General features: G+C 44.0%; 1 protein-coding gene across 1 annotated transcript in view; it reads right to left on the bottom strand.

Moving 5' to 3' along the window:
* The window catches only part of LOC126184475 (uncharacterized), a 292,867-nt gene extending 278,504 nt beyond the window's left edge, over positions 1 to 14,363 (bottom strand). Inside the window, exon 1 of the mRNA XM_049926867.1 lies at positions 14,321 to 14,363. The gene's annotated coding sequence lies outside the window, so the exon portion shown is untranslated. The remainder of the gene's footprint in view (positions 1 to 14,320) is intronic.
* Positions 14,364 to 21,165: the final 6,802 nt, after the last annotated feature.

Below are 21,165 nucleotides of genomic sequence, written 5' to 3' on the forward strand. Positions count from 1 at the left end.
TCAGATTTGGATACGTGGAAAAGTTGACGATAGCTGCATAACCGATAATACCTATATGAAAAATACTCCATACTTCACGCAATCACATACGATTCCAATCTATTGCACAGGTACCCTTCGTTTCTAAGAACACCACAATGGCTACATTACAGTACATTGATGGTATTCTATGGATCCGGCAGAGACTGTTCCCTTGGACGTGAAAAGAAGAACTTGTTATTTAAATGCAATACGATGAAATGACTTAACGTTATGAAATATTATTGTTTTACAATGCTAACATTAACTATGTTGTAATCTAATAAATCAGCTTACGTGTTTCTGTCTTCAGCAGGATAGATGGATTTACCGGGTAAATATTCTTTAATTCAGTCGTAACGTTGCATTACCTATAAGACATTTAATATTCTATGGCAGGTTATTGAATACATGTGTACCTACATTTCCGATTCCTTTCTACACTATTGTTAAACCTTACAACTTGAAGTTCTTTTTGATTCAAAAATTATATTCATACTTTGCACTATATTTTGAGGAAAGAGAAATACTCGTAAAGATAAAGGACATTAATTAATTAATTTATTGTGAGATAGTTACCAAATTCCAAGCTTTTCGAAGAGGTTTCTGCAGAATGTTCTAGATCTAACACCAAATACGCATCTGTATTCTGGAAGTATTATCCTTCTTTGCAATATAATAATTTCGAAATTTCGTAACTTATTGGTGAACAGAAAGAAGCAGAATAAATAGGCTTTCTGTTTTTTAAATCACCTACAGCTGTAACTGAAATTGATAAAATTGCAGTAAGGTAGGAAATTAAGGAAGCAGGACCTGGGTGTCTTAAAATAACCACTGGTCAATGAGAATTTAAAAATGAACGTTAGGCAGCGATTGACTGAAATGGTGAAAAGTATAACAGTTGAACGAGTAGCTTGGAGGGATGAGATAGTGAAATCAGCAGAGGAACAAACAAGCAAACAGACAAAGCCTAGTAGATACCCATGGATAACACATAAGATATTGACTTTAATTGGCGAAGGGATTAAAATATAAAAATACAGCAGATGAGGCAGGCAGAAAGGTGATAAAAACGTGCAAAAAGTGCACTGACAGAAAGTGCAAAAACAGCAACACAGAAATGACTAAAGGAGAACCATAAAGCTGTGAAAACGTGCAGGACTGTGGGAAAGTTATATGTCACCTATAGGACAACTGAAGAAGCTATTGGAGAGAAAAGAAACAGTTATGTGAACACCACGAGCTCAGACGGAAAGTCAGTACTAATGAAAGAAGAGAAGGGTAAAAGAAAGAGGGAATATATAGAGGAGCTGTACTAAGAAAACGAACTTGAAGACAATAATATGGAAAGAGAAGACGAAGTAGATGAGATAGGAGATAAAAAGAAAAGAATTTGACAGAGAATAGGAATACGTTAGTCGCAGCAACGGAGGTGGTGTAGACGACGTTCCCTCAGAATTATTGAGATATTGGGAGAACATACCACGACAAAACTAATGCTCTTGGAATGCAAAATATATGAGACAGGCGACATACCTTCAGACTTTAAGAAGAATGTAGTAATCCCTATTCAAAAGAACGCAGATGATGGCAGAAATGAATATTATAGTACCATCAGTTTAATGAGGTATGGTTACAAAATATTGACACAAATTATTTCTAATACAAGGAAATGCTGGTAGAACCAGACCTTGGGGAACGTCCGTTTGAGTTCGGGAGAAACGTAGGAACACGTGAGGCAGTACTGGCCCTACAACATATCTTAGAATATAGACTGGAGATACGAAAGCCTACGTTTATAATACTTGTAGACTTTGAGATAGCTTTTGACAGTGTTCACTGGAATACATTATTTGAAATTTTTAAGGTAGCAGGGATAAATTACAGAGAGCGAATGTTTATCTGCAACTTGTACAGAAGCCAGACTGCAGTTTTGAGAATCGAAGGGCAGGAAAGGGAAACAGAAGTTGAGAAAGGAGTGAGACAGTGTTGTATCACCAATTTTATTCAATCTCTACATTGAGGAAGCTGTAAAGTAAACCAACGAGAAATTTGGAAGGGTAAGTAAAAATCAAGGACAATAAATAAAAACTTGGAGGTTTGTCACGACATTGTAATTGTGTCAGAGACGACAAGGAACTTGGAAGAACAGTTGAATGAAATGGATAATGTCTTGAAAAGAGGTTATACGATGAAATCATCAAAATTAAAACTAGGGTAATAGAATGTAGGCAAGTTTGTTAACATCGTATTACTTCTTATACTCCCCCTCCAGCCATATATATATATATATATATATATATATATATATATATATATATATATATATATATATATGGCTGGAGGTATTTGTCTGGAGTTTAGCCTTTTGAAGAAGTAAAGCAGTTCGGAAAAAAGAAAATATAAACTTTTTAAATGCAGAATGCAGAAGATCAGATTAGAGGATTTAATACCTAATAAGGAGCTACAGAATCGATTTGAGAAGACAGAAGTTTATTGCACAATCTGACTAAAAGAAGGTATCGGTTGATAGAACACATCATGAGACATCAAGAAATCGTCATTTTTAATAGAGAACCGTAAGAAGAGCATGGAGCAAACCTTGAATAATGAGACAGACGCTTGCCTACCGTAAACAGGTCAAACTGCATGTAGGCTGCAGTAGTAATGTGGTGATGGAGAGACATTCACAGGATAGGCTAGTGTGAAGAATTCCATTATAGTTCTACAGCTGTACTCCGCAGACCATTGTGAACTGCATGACATAGCTATGTCCGTCCCACTGTACCAGTTATTACGGCTTTCCCCCTCTCTATCCATGTATGGAGCGTGGTAAGAAGAACTGCTTAAACGCTGCTTTAATTAGTATAATCTTGTCTTTACGATCCATATGGAAGAGATATGTTGGGGGTTGTAGTATATTCCTAGATCCATCACTTGAAGTTGGTTCCAGAAAGTTACTAAAGAGGCTTTCACGGAATAGCGTCTGCTACATCAGTTATTGCAGCATCTTGGACACACTCTTCCATGGGTCAAATAAATCTATGACCATTCGCGCTGCCTTTCTTTGTATGTATTCCATATGTCCTGTTAGTCCTTTTTGAACAGGGTCCCACACACATGAGCAGTGTTCTAGCATGGGTAGCATGTGTGTGTTTTTATGCAGTCTTCTTTGCAGACTTGTTGCATTTATCTACTATTCTACCAATGAACTGAAGTCAAATGGTTCAAATGGCTCTGAGCACTATGGGACTTAACTTCTAAGATCATCAGTCCCCTAGAGCTTAGAACTACTTAAACCTAACTAACCTAAGGACATCACACACATCCATGCCCGAGGCAAGATTCGAACCTGCGACCGTAGCGGTCGCGCGGTTCCAGACTGTAGCGCCTAGAACCGCTCGGCCACACCGGCCGACAACTGAAGTGAGCTACCTGCTTTACCCACGACGACGACAAAGTGATCGTTCCATTTCAGACCCCTACAAATTGTTACATTGAGATATTTGCATGAGTTGACCCACCCACCCGGATAGCCGTACGTGTTAAAGCGCCGCTTCCGGGACGGGAAGGTGCTCCAGCCCCGGATCCAGTTCGTCCGGCGGATTAAGAACGAGGGTCGGTGGCCGGCCGGCCTGGGTGTGCTTTTAGGCGGTTTCCCCCCTCCCACTACGGGCTGCTATCTAAGTCCAGACTCGGTTACCCGGTTCGGAGGCACTCAGAGAACTTTCCTCGCTTTCACATGAATAACACAATACGCATACAGTTGGAATACACATATTCCGTCCCCGGGGTTATGGGATGGCGACAGTTAGTGTATTCCGCAGTCTCTTAAACTAAGAATGCCAAATAGGCTTCTAATCATGCCGACCCTGTGCCGATGGGGACAAAAGCACAAGCTAATTTTGTATGAGTTCACCGATTCCAGCTGTGACTTATTGATTCTGTAGTCATAGGGTAGCAGGTTTTTGCGTTTTGTGAAGTACACAGTTTGACATGTAATGCGAGTTGCCATGCTGTCGGGCCAACGGAAAAGAACGTGCCTAGAAACCGAGAAGTCGCAGGATCGAATACCGGTCGGATCAAACAATATTTCAGGTTGTCTTTAACCTAGCCATCACCTCTCAACGAAGTGATGATGCGGCAGGAACGACACGTGGTTTGGATTCCACGTTAAACTGCACGTCCCCTTACCTCGATAGGTTCACTGGGGTAAGTTAGAGATACGCAAGTCGCTGGAGTGGCATCCAATTATAAAGTTATCACCACGACGTTGAGCGCCAGGGAATTATTATCACTGACTGATGACCTTAGCAGTTAAGTCTCATAAGATTTCACACACATTTTTTCAATTATTATCACTGCTACTTTTGTCTGCAAGGGGAGGTTGTTGCCAGCGGTTTTGTGGTCATTTTAAGCAATAATTGTCTTCGGTGCCAAAGACGTTTCACCTGAGAAGTATAAAGCTGTTCCAGTAACAACAAATCGTTATTTCTCAACGCTATCTTGAAGATGAAGTTGGACAGAAACACGATGAAGTCAGTCGTGCAACTTAATTATTGAAAACCTGCATCTGTCCCAGAGATTAAAGATTCAAATAAGAAACGCTTTTACCTCTGAGACACTTAGTAACTCATTTCGTGAGTAATTATACAAACTGCAGTACAGCACCGTGAGCTAGCGCTGTGCTTGAAACAAGCGAAGACTGCTCATGCGCTCATCCCCATTTCTGTATGTCGACATTGTTTAGATGATTGCATCAACAGATTCGTAGCCTTGTTTAATCTGAGCCAGTGCGCCGTCTACAATTACGTCTAGATGCGTACTCTGCGAATCACTGCTAACTACTGCTTGTATCTGTGTGTGCTAGTTATGTGCGTGACCCCTATGATGCTTCTTGTAGTTTACTAAGCACGTTCTCGTGAGATATACGGCGTCCTTCGAGTGTCTACCAGTTATGATTTTTCAACAACTCCGTTACATTCCCTCGCCAGCCAAACAAGCCTATGAAATACTTGAAACGTATTCGCAAGCGCAAATAGGAACAACCGTCAGCCGTATAAGGGGATGACGACAGTGAAAATTTGTGCCGGACAAGGACTCGAACCCAGATTTCCCGCTGTACACGAGCGGTCGCCTTAATCACTTTGGCTATCAGTGCACCACCCACGGCCTAACCCAAACTTCCATATGTCGTCGTTCCTGCGTCACAACCTCTACTCGTGCACACTCTACGTAATTCGCGTACAGGGGAGGACAGTTTAACTGAAAGTCACTGCCTGGTATCGGCATGCCCTACCTCCATGAGATAGTGCGGAGATGTTTGGAATTTAATCCAGCACGTTGACGCAAAGACTAGTCATCAGGAACTTCACGGCACCATCTCTCGTCCTCTCTCCAGCCGAATACTGGTGGTGCAAGTTCCATCTACCACCAAAAATCCGGTACTCAAATTACATAACATGTTTAGCCTTGTCTCGTTGAATACGCCGGTCCTCGTCAGCTCTCCAAAATTAAGCTAGTTTGAGCGAAGTCAGTACTTGGATGAGTAACCGTCTGAATACGTAATGTTAGCGTCTTTCCCTTCGTCTTTACGGCGAAGGAGAGGAGGGGTGATCGCGTATTGTTCCTGACCACCAGGCTATGGGCCAATGTCCTGGGTTAAATTCCAAATCTCTCAGCACCGTGTCATGATGTGACGCCAAGTGACACTGTTAATCATGAATCGTCTGTCGCATGGGGACGTTCAGCTCAGCGACGTTCTAGTAGCTACTCGAGAGCAACAGACTATGTGCCGGCACGGTGGTTCACTCGCCCTCTTCCCTCAGTATCATCCAAGATAGACAAGAGACCACACTACACATACTCGTTGCAATCACCTACACTTATAATCTTAAAAACACCACACTCACATTTCGCGAAGGAAAGGTGTCATTGTGCACGAATGACAATTAGGCAGCTGAACCCGTCCTTCAGGGTCCCCAGTGAACAGTGTCATACGACTTAATATTTTTTATCACTCTTTTACATTTCGAGAATTGTACAATTTTATATTACTCTAGTTTGCGAGCTGTATGCCAGTCTTTAAATACTCTGATATTATGTCAAAGCCCAAATGGATATACTGCAAATTTACCGGACCAAATTTCGTCATCGGTTATTGAATAATCTGCGAAAAACTTGAGATTACAAATAAAACTTCCCACTGAAGCATTATGTAGATAAGATGTTGCAGAAAGAGGAAATTTATAGTTAAACGTCCGTTTACTTTTTTCCTCGACGCTTGGCCACAATGATGCCGTATTTCTAGTTCTGCGAATTTATATTGACTAAATACAGTCCTTTCTTTTAGTGTTTGAAACCTTGCTTTTTCACCTTACGAAAGGGATCAGTCGTCTGATTTTGTGGCATCTCTGTCGGACATCCAAGACTAGAATGTAACATTGCAACGCTGCGAATGGCTCTGAGCACTATGCGACTTAACTTCTGAGGTCATCAGTCGCCTAGAACTTAGAACTAATTAAACGTAACTAACCCAAGGACATCACGCACATCCATGCCCGAGGCAGGATTCGAACCTGCGACCGTAGCGGTTGCAACGCTACGACACTATCATCGCACTGTGGCAGTTTTGAATGCGCTTATTTATTTAGTTCTTGGAATTGCAGTCACATAAATCAATTCTATTGTAAAGTACAGCGCAACAACAGCCCGACAAATTATGTATAAAATAAGACTGCATCGCTTGTTGTCGATCAGCTGTTAATCACGTATCTGCAACTCTGCAGCTAAAACTAGTAAGGGAGCAGATTATTCCGCCCCGTCACTGGAAGCTCAAGCATAGGCTCAGTTTTAGGTTCCACGACTGCGCTAATCACTGTTCGTTAGAGCTCTCAGCAATTCACACCCATGTCCGAAGCTGCTTAGAAGCATTCCGTGAAACGCCTACGCACCACCGGCAGCTCTACAAGAAACATTTTCCTTTGTGCCACCGTACCTTTCAATGTATAATCGGTACTTTAAACGGGAATTCTTAAATGTGTAATTGCTAGTTTTGAAGTGGTGTAATCTCGTTTCGTGCAAACTGATGATGATGATGATGATGTTTGGTTTTGTGAGGCGCTCAACTGCGTGGTTATCAGCGCCCGTACAATTTCCCAACCTTTGCTCAGTCCAATTTCGCCACTTTCCTGGATGATGATGAAATGATGAGGACAACACAAACACCCAGTCATCTCGAGGCAGGTGAAAATCCCTGACCCCGCCGGGAATCGAACCCGGGACCCCGTGCTCGGGAAGCGAGAACGCTACCGCGAGACCACGAGCGGCGGACTCGTGCAAACTGACTCTGCGACTGGAGTGATTCGGAGCTGTAGGCTGCGCCGATGTCGGAAGCAGTTTGACAGACCCAAAATGCTATCTGCTTCTCTTCTTCCTGGAAAATTTCAGGTTTTAACTCAAATAGGAAATTGAAGGTTTTCAAAAATGTATACTGTTGTAACTGAAATTCTTCGACAAGATTCTAGTCGCTTATTTCCTTCTGATTTAAGGATTACCTAAAAATTTACTACACCACTACTGTACTAATGGGAAAATTATCTGACTCAACTAAGAATTCTGATTGAGGGAAACACGACATCCTCAAGCAAACATTAAAATACACTGAAGCGCCAAAGAAACTGGTATAGGCATGTGTATTCAAATACAGAGATATGTAAACAGGTAGCATACGGCGCTGCGGTCGGCAACGCCTACATAAAACAAGTGTCTGGCGCAGTTGTTAGATCGATTACTGCTGCTACAATGGCGGGTTATCAATATTTAAGTGAGTTTGAACGTGGCGTTATAGTCGGCGCACGACACAGTATTTCCGAGGTAGCAATGAAGTGGGGATTTTCCCGTACGACCATTTCACGAGTGTACTCTGAATATCAGGAATCCAGTAAAACATCAAATCTCCGTAGAACGGGACCAACGATGACTGAAGAGAATCGTTCAACGTGACAGGAGTACAATTGCTGCAGATTTCAATGCTGGACCACCAACAAGTGTTAACGTGCGAACCATTCAACGAAACATCGTCGATATGGGCTTTCGGGGCCGACCGCCCACTGGCGTACCTTTTATGACTGCTCGACACAAAGCTTTACGCCTCTCTTGGGCCCGTCAACACCGACAGTAGACTATTGATGACTAGAAACATGTTGCCTAGTCGGACGAGTCTCGTTTCAAATTGTATGGAGAGGATGGACGTGTACAGATATGGAGACAACCTCATAAATCCATGGACCCTGCATGTCAGCAGGGGACTGTTCAAGTTTTCTCTGTAATACTGTGGGGCATGTGCAGTTGGAGTGATATGGGACCCTTGATACGTCTAGATACGACTATGGCAGGTGTCACGTACGTAAGCATCTTCCCCGCGACACCCCACACGTCCAGAACTGCTAAAGAGTAGCTCCAGGTACACTGTTCTGTGTTAAAACACTTCCGCTGGCCACCGAACTCCGCAGACATGAACATTATTGAGCATATATGGGATGCCTTGCAACGTGCTGTTCAGAAGAGATCTGCGCCCCGTCGTACTCTTAGGATCTATGAACAGCCCTGCAGGATCCATGGTGTCAGTACCTCCAGCACTACTTCAGACATCTGTCGAGTCCGAGCCATGTTGTGTTGCGGCACTTCTGCGTGCTCACGGGGGCCCTACACGATATTAGGCAGGTGTAACAGTTTCTATGGCTCTTCAGTGTATTAAGGAAAAATAGACAAGCATGTTCACGGGTTTTATTTTACGTGCATAATATGAAGTAAACGGCATCCTTCAATGTAGATCACATTGCAGTAGGCACTCAGGATTTCAAGCAAGCAGACATGGAGTACTGCAGGGCTCTGTTTTGGGATCTCTGTGTTCCTGATGTACATACATAATCTTCGACTTTTATTGTCGTAACAAGAAAATTGGTCCCTTTTTGCAGATAGTTATGGTGCACAACTAAAACTAGCGCCAGTGTTACTGAAATGGTAGCTAACGAAATATTTTAAAACATTAATAGATGCACTTTAGTAATACTTTTCCTGTTACATGATCTCATATTCACGCTGTTTTACAGATTAGTCATTGCGGTGGTGGGTCACGTTACTACCTGCTGTCACTTCCACACTGTCCCCTCAAAAGTGATCAGTGTGCTCCTTTAAGGGTAACGACAAATATTTCGTACCTTGAGCGTATTTCCAGAATACAGAAGCGTGTTATAAGAATTGTAACTGTTAATTATAGAACATCCAGCAGAGACCTTTTCAAAAAAGTTAAAATATTAACAAATACATCCATTTTATGTCGGTAACGATAGGTTTCCTTTGCGAAAAAATATTGCAAGGCATGAGCCGCCTGGACAGCCTAGTGGTTTAACGCGCCGCTTCCGGGATCCGGAGAGGCGAGCCCGTCCCGCCTCGCAGATTAGACACAAGGGCCGCGAGCTGGCCAGCCTGCCCGTTTCTTTGCCATCAGTGCTGACAGAAATCTGACAACCCGTAAAACACAAGGACCAGGAGGGAGGGGAAGCTGGATGAATACCGGGCTGGTACACTTAGAAAAGGTTCTCACATTAGAACATAGACGCAGACGGATGAGGTTCTCAAGATTCAGTCACGGGAGCGGTGGTGATACAAAGTAGGGCATACAGCCACCAACTACCACCAACATTGCCTCAAGCTACATAGCAATGCTTACCCTGTGGAAGAAACGAGAAAAGGCAAAGAAGGAGAAGAAGAAGAAGAACCAGAAGAAGGAAACGGCTCACAAAGCATGAACATAAAACTAGGACCAACAGCAACCTCTTCGAAGACTCCAACATTAGAACAGAAACGAGTCACTGAATGCTAGTTCTAGAAAATAAAATGGAGTTTTTAAAACAGGGAAGCTTATGCGTCTTTGACGATTGATTAACTTGTTCTCCTGCCGTATTAAATACTTGATGGTGATTCGGGATTTCAGCTGGTCGTCGTTCACCATCACGCTCGGAATTTGATGTGGGCAACTGTCATACTTCTTCAGGTGGGCCGCATCCGAAGACAAGTCAGGCTTAAGAACAAAATCATCAAGCGCGGTAAAACAGCTGCATAGTCGTAGCCCACAGATATCTGAAACGAAGTCATGTAATTGTGTACTGACAGCTGGACAGCTGGAGCCAAAATAAAATTTAAAAAGGAATGACTAATGCCTAATGGACTTACAGAGCACTTGTCATTTCCAGAGCTTACCTAACTATTTAAAGCTTTGGAGCATATTTTTCAGGAACAGCTGACACACTACCTTAAAACGTGTAACGTCCAAACATTCGGAAACACCATATCACAGCTACAGCGTTAATCGAAGGGACTGACGACATCGAACATGTTATGAACAAACGTGAAGCGGCCACTTTAACACTGCATAAATTCGGCAAGATTTTGGATACCGTGGATTTTTATATATTACTTACCTACATACACATCGGTATTATCCAAAAGTCTGTGAAGCGCACGGCAAATGTTGCTTCCTGATTGTATCACGCATTATGCTTTCTTCCCATTCCACTCACGTATGAATGACTTTTTGAATGCCTTTGGGTGTGCTGCAACGACCCTAATCTGGTCATCGAGGTTCCTATGAGAACGACACGTAGATTGCTGTAGAATATTACTAGATTCTTCAATTAATACTGATTTTTGGACCTTTGTCAGCAGATCTTCGCAGCGTCTGCCAGTTCAAGTGTTTCAGAATTTCTGTGGTGTTCTCCCATGAGTCAAATAAACCTGTTTCCATTCGTGCTTCTGTTCGTTTTGTACGAGTACATTTAACATCCGCCGTCAGTCCAATCGGTCGCAGTCACTTGAGCAATATTCTAGGACACGTCGCACAATTTTCTTGTAAGCATACTATTGCGTAGGATTCCGAGAATGAAGTTTCGCTCCACATCGGGGTGATATGAAAATTCGTGGCAGATTAAAGCTATGTGCTGTACCGAGACTCGAACCTGGAAACTTTGCCTACGGATACTTGGACAGCTCAGTCGGTAGAGCACTTGCCGTGATGCACGAAGTTTCCAGATTAGAGCCTCGGTCCGGCACACAATTTTAATCTGTTAGCAAGTTGCTTTGTAGACTTATTGTAGTTTCCCAATTGGTAGGCCAATGAACCTGCTTTACATAACACTAAACCTATACGAAAATTCCAACTTATAAACCCCCTTATGAAAAAGAAAAAGTTGAATTTCCCCAACAGTACAATACTGTGTTTCGACAGGTACCATAAAAACAAACTTCAGAGAGTGGACAACAGAAGTTATCACGGAAACTCTGAAGTTTCCCACTGGTCGACCCTTGGTACGTTCCTTTACTGGTTGAATAGCAGAGTGCATTCGCTAATCAATTTTCGGAGTTAATATAAGGCTAACCTAAGGCTTCTTACGTTTTAGCTTAAGGGTATATCACCTGTGGATAAGTGCAATGTAAGATCTTATACGTCTAGCCTCTTGGTTGGTTTATCTGTGTCATATTCTTGTAAGCTGCTGACGGCATGCAGCCGCATCGGAGCGCCAGCTCTATGTACATTGCTGCTGCCGTGTTAGGTATGAATGACTTTCGTTCAGTATCACGATGAACACAGTTTCCGGGTCTTAAAGTAAGCCCTAAGAAGCCATAGATCATCCTCATAAAAACGCTGAAAGTTGATTAATGAACTTTTTCCTGCAACATTACCACGTATACACCTTGATGGTATCCATTTACCCTATCAATAAGCATTAAAAGGTCGCGGCACAATCTTGGATGAGCATTTAAAGTAGAATGAACAATCAAATAAGACTGTATGGTTCCAGAGATCTTTCCAAGTCTCACACATCTATGATGTGCAATACAGACAGAAGCGACGAATGGAAATTTGTACCAAGGCCAGGATTCGAACCCGGAGATGCGAGTTCGAAACCCAGCCTTGGTATAAATTTTCGTCCGTCGCTTCAGTCTGCATACATATATCATAGAAAGAACAAACTGACACAGAATGCAAGAAATCTCCCCCTTACCTGGATGCAATTCAAACATTTAGAAAAAAAATTCCGCTTAAAATAAAAACTAGCCTTGTCCTTAGTCATACCGAAACTTTACTTCTGTGATGTAGTTGAACTCGGCACAAATTACGAAAACTTCAGACGACTCGAGCTAGCAATAGAACCTTGCGAAATACTTGTGCGTAAAATTCGGTGTTTGGACACAGCTCACCTTCCTATGCTCAGTAAGGGTGGCTGCTAGCGGTTAGGCGACGTAATTTTGACACGATCTATTTTCTTCATCAGTTTCTTCGTCACTGCTCTACTCAACACCTCCCCTCGCTTATCAGCATATCATTCCTTAATTGCAATATCAGATACGATACATCCCTCTTTTTGACTGTACCTATGCATAACACTAAATATTTCAACATTTCCTTCTCCATTTTAGCAATATGACTCTGAAAAAACTACCCTTTAAACTGCATCTTATTTAAAACTACTAAGCAGTGAAGATGAGATTAACGCTTATCTTTTACCGTCGTCGTAGTTTCCCTCTCGGTATATGGCAGCCATCATCCTGTCCAACATGGAGCCAGTATTTCCGTCACTCTGTCAACACTATCCCAGATTTCCTCTTCCCTATCTATTTCCATTTCCTTTCTTCCGTCTCATCTGCTAACGTCACTCTATTATTTTTCGCTCTTTCCTGGACCAGCCAAGGTTTTCTCCAGATTTGATTCCTTCTGTACTACCGCCAAGCATCTGGTAGTATATTTCCTTCCCCAAAAATGTAATGACGCTATTACTTAACACAGTGTCAATGAGATTGACGTTTCTGAAATACTATATATTAAATAGTATAACTTATTGTTATTATTATTACTATGTACAGGTCGTGTAGTATGCGTATTGTAATGTTAACTCACTGATAGTTGTAACAGCTGGCTTGAAAGACCAGATCTTGCCAGGTGAAACAAATGCATACATAAATAAAGGAAATATATTAATTCTACTTTTACATCTACACTCCGCAAGCTACCTTATGGTGAGAAGCGGAGGGTACTTGGCGTACCTCTGTCACTTCCGCCCTTTCCCGTTCCTATCGCGAATGGTGCGCGGGATGAACTATTGTTGGTAGGCCTCCGTGTGGGCTCAAATATCTATAATTTTACCTACATGGCCTCTTCGCAAGATGTGCGAAGGAGGAATTGGTTGACCCTTCTAGGAACGATACCACTCGATATTTTAACAGTAGACCACACCTTAATGCGCAACACCTTTCTCTTAGCAACCGCTGCTGGAGTTAGATGAGCATTTTCTAGACACTTTCACGCTAAGTGAATGAAACTGTAACGAAATACGTTGCTCTTATTTGGATCTTTTCTATTTCCTCTATTAGTCCTGACTGATAAGAGTCCCAGACTGACGAACAATACTCAAGCAAAGATCGAACGAGTGTTTTGTAAGCTACCTCCTTCGCTGCTGGACTGCACTACCCGGCAATTCTTCCACTGAATATGAGTCAGGTATATGTCTTTCTTACGTGTATTTCCAGGTGGTCGTTCCACTTTAAATCGTCTCGTACGCGTATTCCCAGGTATTTAATAGGTGCGATTACTTCCGGTGGTTGTTTGGCGATCGTGTAACGGCACAATAACGGGAATTCCCGCTTATTTATGCGCGGTACATTTATGTTGAGGATCATCTGCAGTACTTTCACCGAACATCGATTCTCTACAGTCTTCCTGAATTTCGTTACAATTTTCTAGCGTTGCGATTTCTCTGTGTACAACAGCGTCATACGCGAACAGCCTTATGGAACTTTCGACGTTATCCGCTAGGTCATAATGTGAACAGTAATGGTCATATAATACTCCATTGACGTAAGCCCGAAGTTACCGTTACGTCTTAATATTTCCCTCCGTTAAAAATGAACTGTTACATTTGCTAAGGACGCGTCAGTCCAATCACAAAACTGCTCTGATATTCTGTACGTTAGTATTTGGGTATAATATATGCAGGCGGACTGTCGAAGTTTGCGCCGAAAGTAAGTACGTGACAAATTATGAATTGGCTCAATTGTAATTAAATAGTCCTCTTTTTATTATATCACGCTCGAATTCGAGGCTTCCAGCCTCAAATCATCAGTTGTACCAGTCTGAGACAAGTTCTTCTGTCTTTCCCTAACTAACCATTCGACTGCATTCCCCATCAACGATGGGGAGCTTAAATGAAAGTACTGTAGGCGACGGGCAGAGACGGGTACTCACGTAGCTTGGAGCGCGTTCGTCCTCTCGCGTGCGCAGCGCACCGATCACTGATTGCGCGGTACGGCGCGTAGTCCTCCACGCCGCTAGCGCCACGGCCATCTGCACGGACAGCGCGCGCAACAGGGGAGTGAGACAGGTCGTCCACTTGACTCGACCGAGCGTTCAGGCGGCCTTGCGCGGCTGCTGGCGAAGTGACCTGGCCTTACCACCAGCTCGCGTCTGTGCTCCAGAGACCAGTGAGCTGTGTAATGTACCGATTCGCCCAGTTCTCCAGTAATTTCCTGAAATGACTGCTGAGGACTTACTGTACTTTTTGGAGAGCATCTACCTCTTCAGGCGTTGTATACAAACCCGTAAAAGATGAAATCGATGTGAGTTAATATAAGATTGGAACGAAGGAAGTCAGTCGGAGAATTCCATCGCCCACACGGAGGTCTACAGAATGACGGCCGAAACTTTTTCGATTATTATAGGATGCACCCATAGGCATTTTACAACGTTTTGAACGTTGCAGAACCATCAGTCGCCAAAATATCGAATTACAAGAAAGATGTTATTACACCAGGCTATATTTAAAATACACTCTCAGCATAAAAAAAAAGAAAAAAGATGAAAACACTACAAAGGAATTATACGAATGGGCGGAAATCGGTAGAAGTTACGTACGCTATTGGACATTAAAATTGCTACACCACGAAGATGGCGTGCTCCAGACGCGAAATTTAACCGACAGGAAGAAGATGTTGTGATATGCAAATGATTAGCATCTCAAAGCATTCACACAAGGTTGGCACCGGTGGCGACACCTACAACGTGCTGACATGAGGAAAGTTTCCAACCGATTTCTCAAAAATGGTTCAAATGGCTCTGAGCACTATGGGACTTAACATCTATGCTCATCAGTCCCCTACAACTTAGAACTACTTAAACCTAACTAACCTAAGGCCATCACACAATACCCAGTCATCACTAGGCAGAGAGAAAATTCCCGACCCCGCCGGGAATCGAACCCGGGAACCCAGGCGTGGGAAGCGAGAACGTTACCGCACGACCACGAGCTGCAGACTAACCGATTTCTCATACACATACAGCAGTTGACCGGCGTTAGCTGGTGAAACATTGTTGTGATGCCTTGTGTAAGGAGGAGAAATGCGTACCTTTACGTTTCCGACTTTGATAAAGGTCGTACTGTAGCCTATCGCGATTTCGGGTTATCGTATCGCGACATTGCTGCTCGCGTTGGTCGAGATCCTATGGATGTTAGCAGCACATGGAATCGGTGAGTTCAGGAGGGTAATACGGAACGCCGTGCTAGATCCCAACGGCCTCGCACACATCACTAGCAGTCGAGATGACAGGCATTTTATCCGCATGGCTGTAACTGATCGTGCAGCCACGTCTCGATCCCTGAGTCAACAGATGGGGACGTTTGTAAGACAACAACCACCTGCACGAACAGTTCGACGACGTTTGCAGCAGTAAGGACTATCAACTCGGAGACCATGGCTGCGGTTACCCTTGACGCTGCATCACAGACAGGAGCACCTGTGATGGTGTACTCAAAGACGAAACTGGGTGCACGAATGGCAAAACGTCATTTTTTCGGATGAATCCAGGTTCTGTTTACAGCATTATGATGGTTGCATCCGTGTTTGGTGACATCGCGGTGAACGCACATTGGAAGCGTGTATTCGTCATCGCCATACTGGGGTATCACCCGGCGTGATGGTTTGGGGTGCCATTGGTTACACGTCTCAGTCACCTCTTGTTCGCATTGACGGCACTTTGAACAATGGACGTTACATTTCAGATGTGTTTCGACCCGTGTTCTACCCGTGGTTCGATCCCTGCGAAACCCTACATTTCAGCAGGATAATGCACGACCGCATGTTGCAGGTCCTGTACGGGCCTTTCTGGATACAGAAAGTGTTGGACTACTGCTCTGGCCAGCACATTCTCCAGATCTCTCACCAACTGAAAACGTCTGGTCAATGGTGGACGAGCAACTGGCTCGTCACAGTACACCAGTCACTACTCTTGATGAACTGTGGTATCATGTTGAAGCTGGATGGGCAGCTGTACCTGTACACGCCATCCAAGCTCTGTTTGACTCAATGCCCTGGCGTATCAAGGCCGTTATTACTGCCAGAGGTGGTTCAAAATGGTTCAAATGGCTCTGAGCACTATGGGACTTAACTTCTGTGGTCATTAGTCCTCTAGAACTTAGAACTAATTAAACCTAACTAACCTAAGGACATCACACACATCCATGCCCGAGGCAGGATTCGAACCTGCGACCGTAGCGGTCTCGCGGTTCCAGACTGTAGCGCCTAGAACCGCTCGACCACCCCGGCCGGCCCAGAGGTGGTTGTTCTGGGTACTGATTTCACAGGATTTATGCACCCAATTTGAGTGCAAATGTAACCACATGTCAGTTCTAGTAAAATATATATGTCCAATGAATAGCCGTTTATCATCTGCATTTCTTCTTGGTATAGCAATTTTAATGGCCAGTAGTGTACATGTGCAAACAAGCAAATGATCACAATTTCAGAAAAACTGGATGATTTATTGAAGAGTGCTTCACAAACTGAGCATGTCAATAATGTATTGGTCCACCTCTGGCCCTTATGCAAGAACGTCTTCAGCTTGTCATTGATTATTATGTTGGATGTCTTCCTATGGGGTATCATATCAAATTATGTCTAGTTGACGCATTATATGGTCAAAATCCCGAGATGGTTGGAAGGCTCTGCCCATAATGCTCCAAACGCTCTCAACTGAGGAAAGATCTGAAGACCTTGCTGGCCTAGACAGGGTTTGGCAAGCACAAAGACAAGCAGTAGAAATTTAACCGGTGTGCGAGTGGCATTATCTAGCTGAAATGCAAGCCCAAGACGGTTTGCCATGAAGAGCAACAAAATGGGAAGTGCAATATCGTCGGCGTACTGTTGTGGTTTAGGGGTGAAACAGATGACAACCAAGGAGGTCCTGCAATGAAATGAAATCGCACCCGAGACTACCACACTTGGTTGTCGGGCTGTACTGCGGGCGATAGTCAGGTTGGTATCCCACCGCTATCTGGGGCCTCTCCAGACATGTCTTCGCTCGTCACTGGGACTTCGAAGCGAGACTCCTCACTAGAGATATTTTTATCACAGTCAATCAGATTCTAGGCCGAATGTGCCCGACACTACTCCAGACGGACATGTTGGTGTACAGAGGTCAATGGTAGTCGGCCCAAGGGGCGCCACAAGCGCAGCCCCCTTTCTATGAGCCTCCTGTTAATGGTACGTGTGGTCACTGAAGCACCAGCTGAACGTCCAGTCGATGACACTGATGAATCCAGGGCTCTGAGTGGCTCTCTGATGACTGTTCGATCCTCACTTTCCGTCGTCTTTCTGCGTCGACCGCTTCCTTCTGGCGCTGTGTTCGGCCATGGTTCCCCCATTCCCGGCAACATCGTCGAATAGTGGCTTCAATCCTATTGAAATTTTGAGAGCGCTTCGCCGGTAACTTCAACTGGCTTCTTTGAGCACAACTACTCATCCTCTCACAAATGCTGACATCTGAGTATATTGTTCACGCGCTAGTCTGCGAGGCATAGTTACTGTCCAACTGAGTACACAGAATGACATTCGAAAAGACTTTATGCTCTGATATCTACACTACTGGCCATTAAAATTGCTACACAAAGCATAAATGCAGAAGATGAACGGGTATTCATTGGACAAATATATTATACTAGAACTGACATGTGATTACATTTTCACGCAATTTGGGTGCATAGATCCTGAGAAATCAGTGCCCAGAACAACCACCTCTGGCCGTAATAAAGGCCTTGATACGCCTGGGCATTGAGTCACACAGAGCTTGGATGGCGTGTACAGGTACAGCTGCCCACGCAGCTTCAACACGATACCACAGTTCATCAAAAGTAGTGACTGGCGTATTGTCACGAGCCAGTTGGTCGGCCACCATTGACCAGACGTTTTCAATTGGTGAAAGATCTGGAGAATGTGCTGGCCAGGGCAGCAGTCGAACGTTTTCTGTATCCAGAAAGACCCGTACAGGACCTGCAACATGCGGTCGTGCATTATCCTGCTGAAATTGGATCTCGACCAACGCGAGCAGCAATGTCGCGATACGATAACCCGAAATCGCGATAGGCTACAATCCGACCTTTATCAAAGTCGGAAACGTGATGGTCGCATTTTTCCTCCTTACACGAGGCATCACTACAAAGTTTCACCAGGCAACGCCGGTCAACTGCTGTTTGTGTATGAGAAATCGGTTGGAAACTTTCCTCATGTCAGCACGTTGTAGGTGTCGCCACCGGCGCCGACCTTGTGTGAATGCTCTGAAAAGCTAATCATTTGCATATCACAACATCTTCTTCCTGTCGGTTAAATTTCGCGTCTGTAGCACGTCATCTTCGTGGTGTAGCAATTTTAATGGCCAGTGGTGTACGTGTTCCCTGTTTACTATTCTTGCCAGGTACACTGTGAAACTGCCCTGCAGAATCATACACAGTCTATCGGTCGCCAAAGTTTACAGTTTCACATTTTCCGTTGATACCTGTATGAATATCAATCTGTGATGAATTTGCTTAACTCCTTCGTGGTGCGCAGTTTTTTTCCCACATCTGTAACTATAAGTGCGCTTGAGAATGGGCACTGTGCGAAAACTAGTAGTGCAAATAAAATAAACAGTTGTTATAATTAAACTTCTGCTAATTGAGAGGGCCCTTATGAAGCAAGAGTAATCGTAGGGAAACGAAACTCTTTAGAAACATTTGTAAGGAGGTGCGTAAGAGAAATAACGAGTAAACCTTTGAAAGAAACACATTTTAATTTCCACATGAGAAGGTAACATTTGTTAATTGCGTCCCATGTTTAAGTTCCAGATTACAAACATTGCTCCTTGACACGACCATTTGCATCGACGACAGCCCGGATACCTTTTCACAATTCTTTGCAGAACCTTTCGAAAGGTATTAGAATTATATATTAATACCTTCAGCTGCTGACGGGCGTTGACATATATCAACGGGGACAGATGAAAATGTATTCCCCGACTGGGACTTGAACCCAGGATCTCCTGCTTACATGGCAGATACTCTATCTCTCTGAGCCACTGAGGGCGACTGCAGGGACTATCTCGCGCACGCCTTCCGCAAGACCCACATTCTCCCTTTTTATGTCCACATGTCTACACACTACATTCGTAGTGTCCCTACCCAACACACTCATTACTCGTGGAAGACATTCTTACCAAGTCCCGTAAGAGTTCGGGTAATATGTGAGCATTCGCAATGAAGAAGAAGGTCGTGGCCGGTATTGCCAGAACTATATAATTATATGGATATGTCCGAAAGAACAGAAGCCGCCAGGGTAGCCGAGAGCGCTAATGCGCTGCTTTCTGGACTCGGGTAGGCGCGCCGGCCCCAGTTCTAATCCGCCCGGCGGATTAACGACGAGGGCTGGTGTGTCGGCCAGCCTGGAAGTGGTTTTTAGGCAGTTTTCCACATCCCGCTAGGTGAATACCGGGCTGGTCCCCAAGTTCCGCCTCAGTTACATGACTCACAGATATTTGAAAACGTTCGCACTATTTCATGATTTGCACTAGGCGCAGACAGCTAGGGTACACTAATTCCGTCCTGGGGGTGGGGGGGGGGGGGTGTTGCGGAGGCGTCAGGAAGGGCATCCGGCCACCCTCTTCCATTAAGACTACCAAATCCGAAATAACAAAGCCGACCCCGCATTGGAGCGGGACAAATGCCCAAAGAAAGAAAGAATGCCCGAAAGAACAGACACCATATCCATATAAGTATACAGTTCTGGCAATACCGGCCATGACCTCCTTCTTCTATACGGATGCACACATATTACCCGAACTCTGATGGGACTTGGTAAGAATATCTTCCATGAGTAATGAGTGTGTTGGGTAGGGACACTACGAATGTAGTGTGTGGACATATAAGGTGAGGTCTTGTGTAAGACGTGCGCGAGATAGACCCTACAATCACGCAATCCTCTGTGCCCTCAGTGGCTCCGATAGATAGAGCATCTGCCATATAAGTAGGAGATCCCAGATTCGAGTCCCGGTCGGGGCACACATTTTCATCTGTCCCCGTCAGCAGCAGAAGGTATTAATATATAATTCCAATTTCGTTCTATACAGCTGCAGGTCATCAATGGTGTCTGTTATTTCGGACATAAATATATTTTCGAAAGGTGGTCCACGGATAGTTCAGCTGTCGTGGCACAGCTCGTGCACTGCTTGAAGATCGCACATTGTAGTCTTCATTCTCAGCCATGAAAACAGTGACTTCTTCAACAATTTGTGGCGCAATTGGCCGTCGGCCTCTCCCAGAAGCAATTCCCAAACCGCCAGTTAATTCGGACTTCCGAATCATGTCTTCAACGGCGGTGCGGGAAGAGGACCGCTACGGTTTCCTTTAATGCGTCGATACGCGCGAAGGGTAGCAGCACTGTTGCTGTTGTTTTGATAAAACAGCTTTACGAGTAAAGACCGGCTCACCTCGTCCATACACGTGTTGACTGTAACTGTAGCCTAATTCACTCTGGTACTTGTGTTTCAAACCTACGTCGCCGTACCAGTACTGGCGCCTAACGGCAAGTCATGAGAGTTTCACTACTAACAACGCCAATCCCGCCGCGCACAGTCTGAACATGATTCCTATAAACTTGGGTATCCATATGGTAAATAGTTTTCCGTTTGCACTGGTTCAAGTAGCGAAAGTTTAGTTTAACTACCCTATATTTTGAACAAAACCTAGTGTAATAATGTAATTCTTCCGATTTGTGGAGGTTGTGGGATCC

This window comes from Schistocerca cancellata, chromosome 4, assembly GCF_023864275.1.
Source record: "Schistocerca cancellata isolate TAMUIC-IGC-003103 chromosome 4, iqSchCanc2.1, whole genome shotgun sequence".
Classification (NCBI taxonomy): domain Eukaryota; kingdom Metazoa; phylum Arthropoda; class Insecta; order Orthoptera; family Acrididae; genus Schistocerca; species Schistocerca cancellata.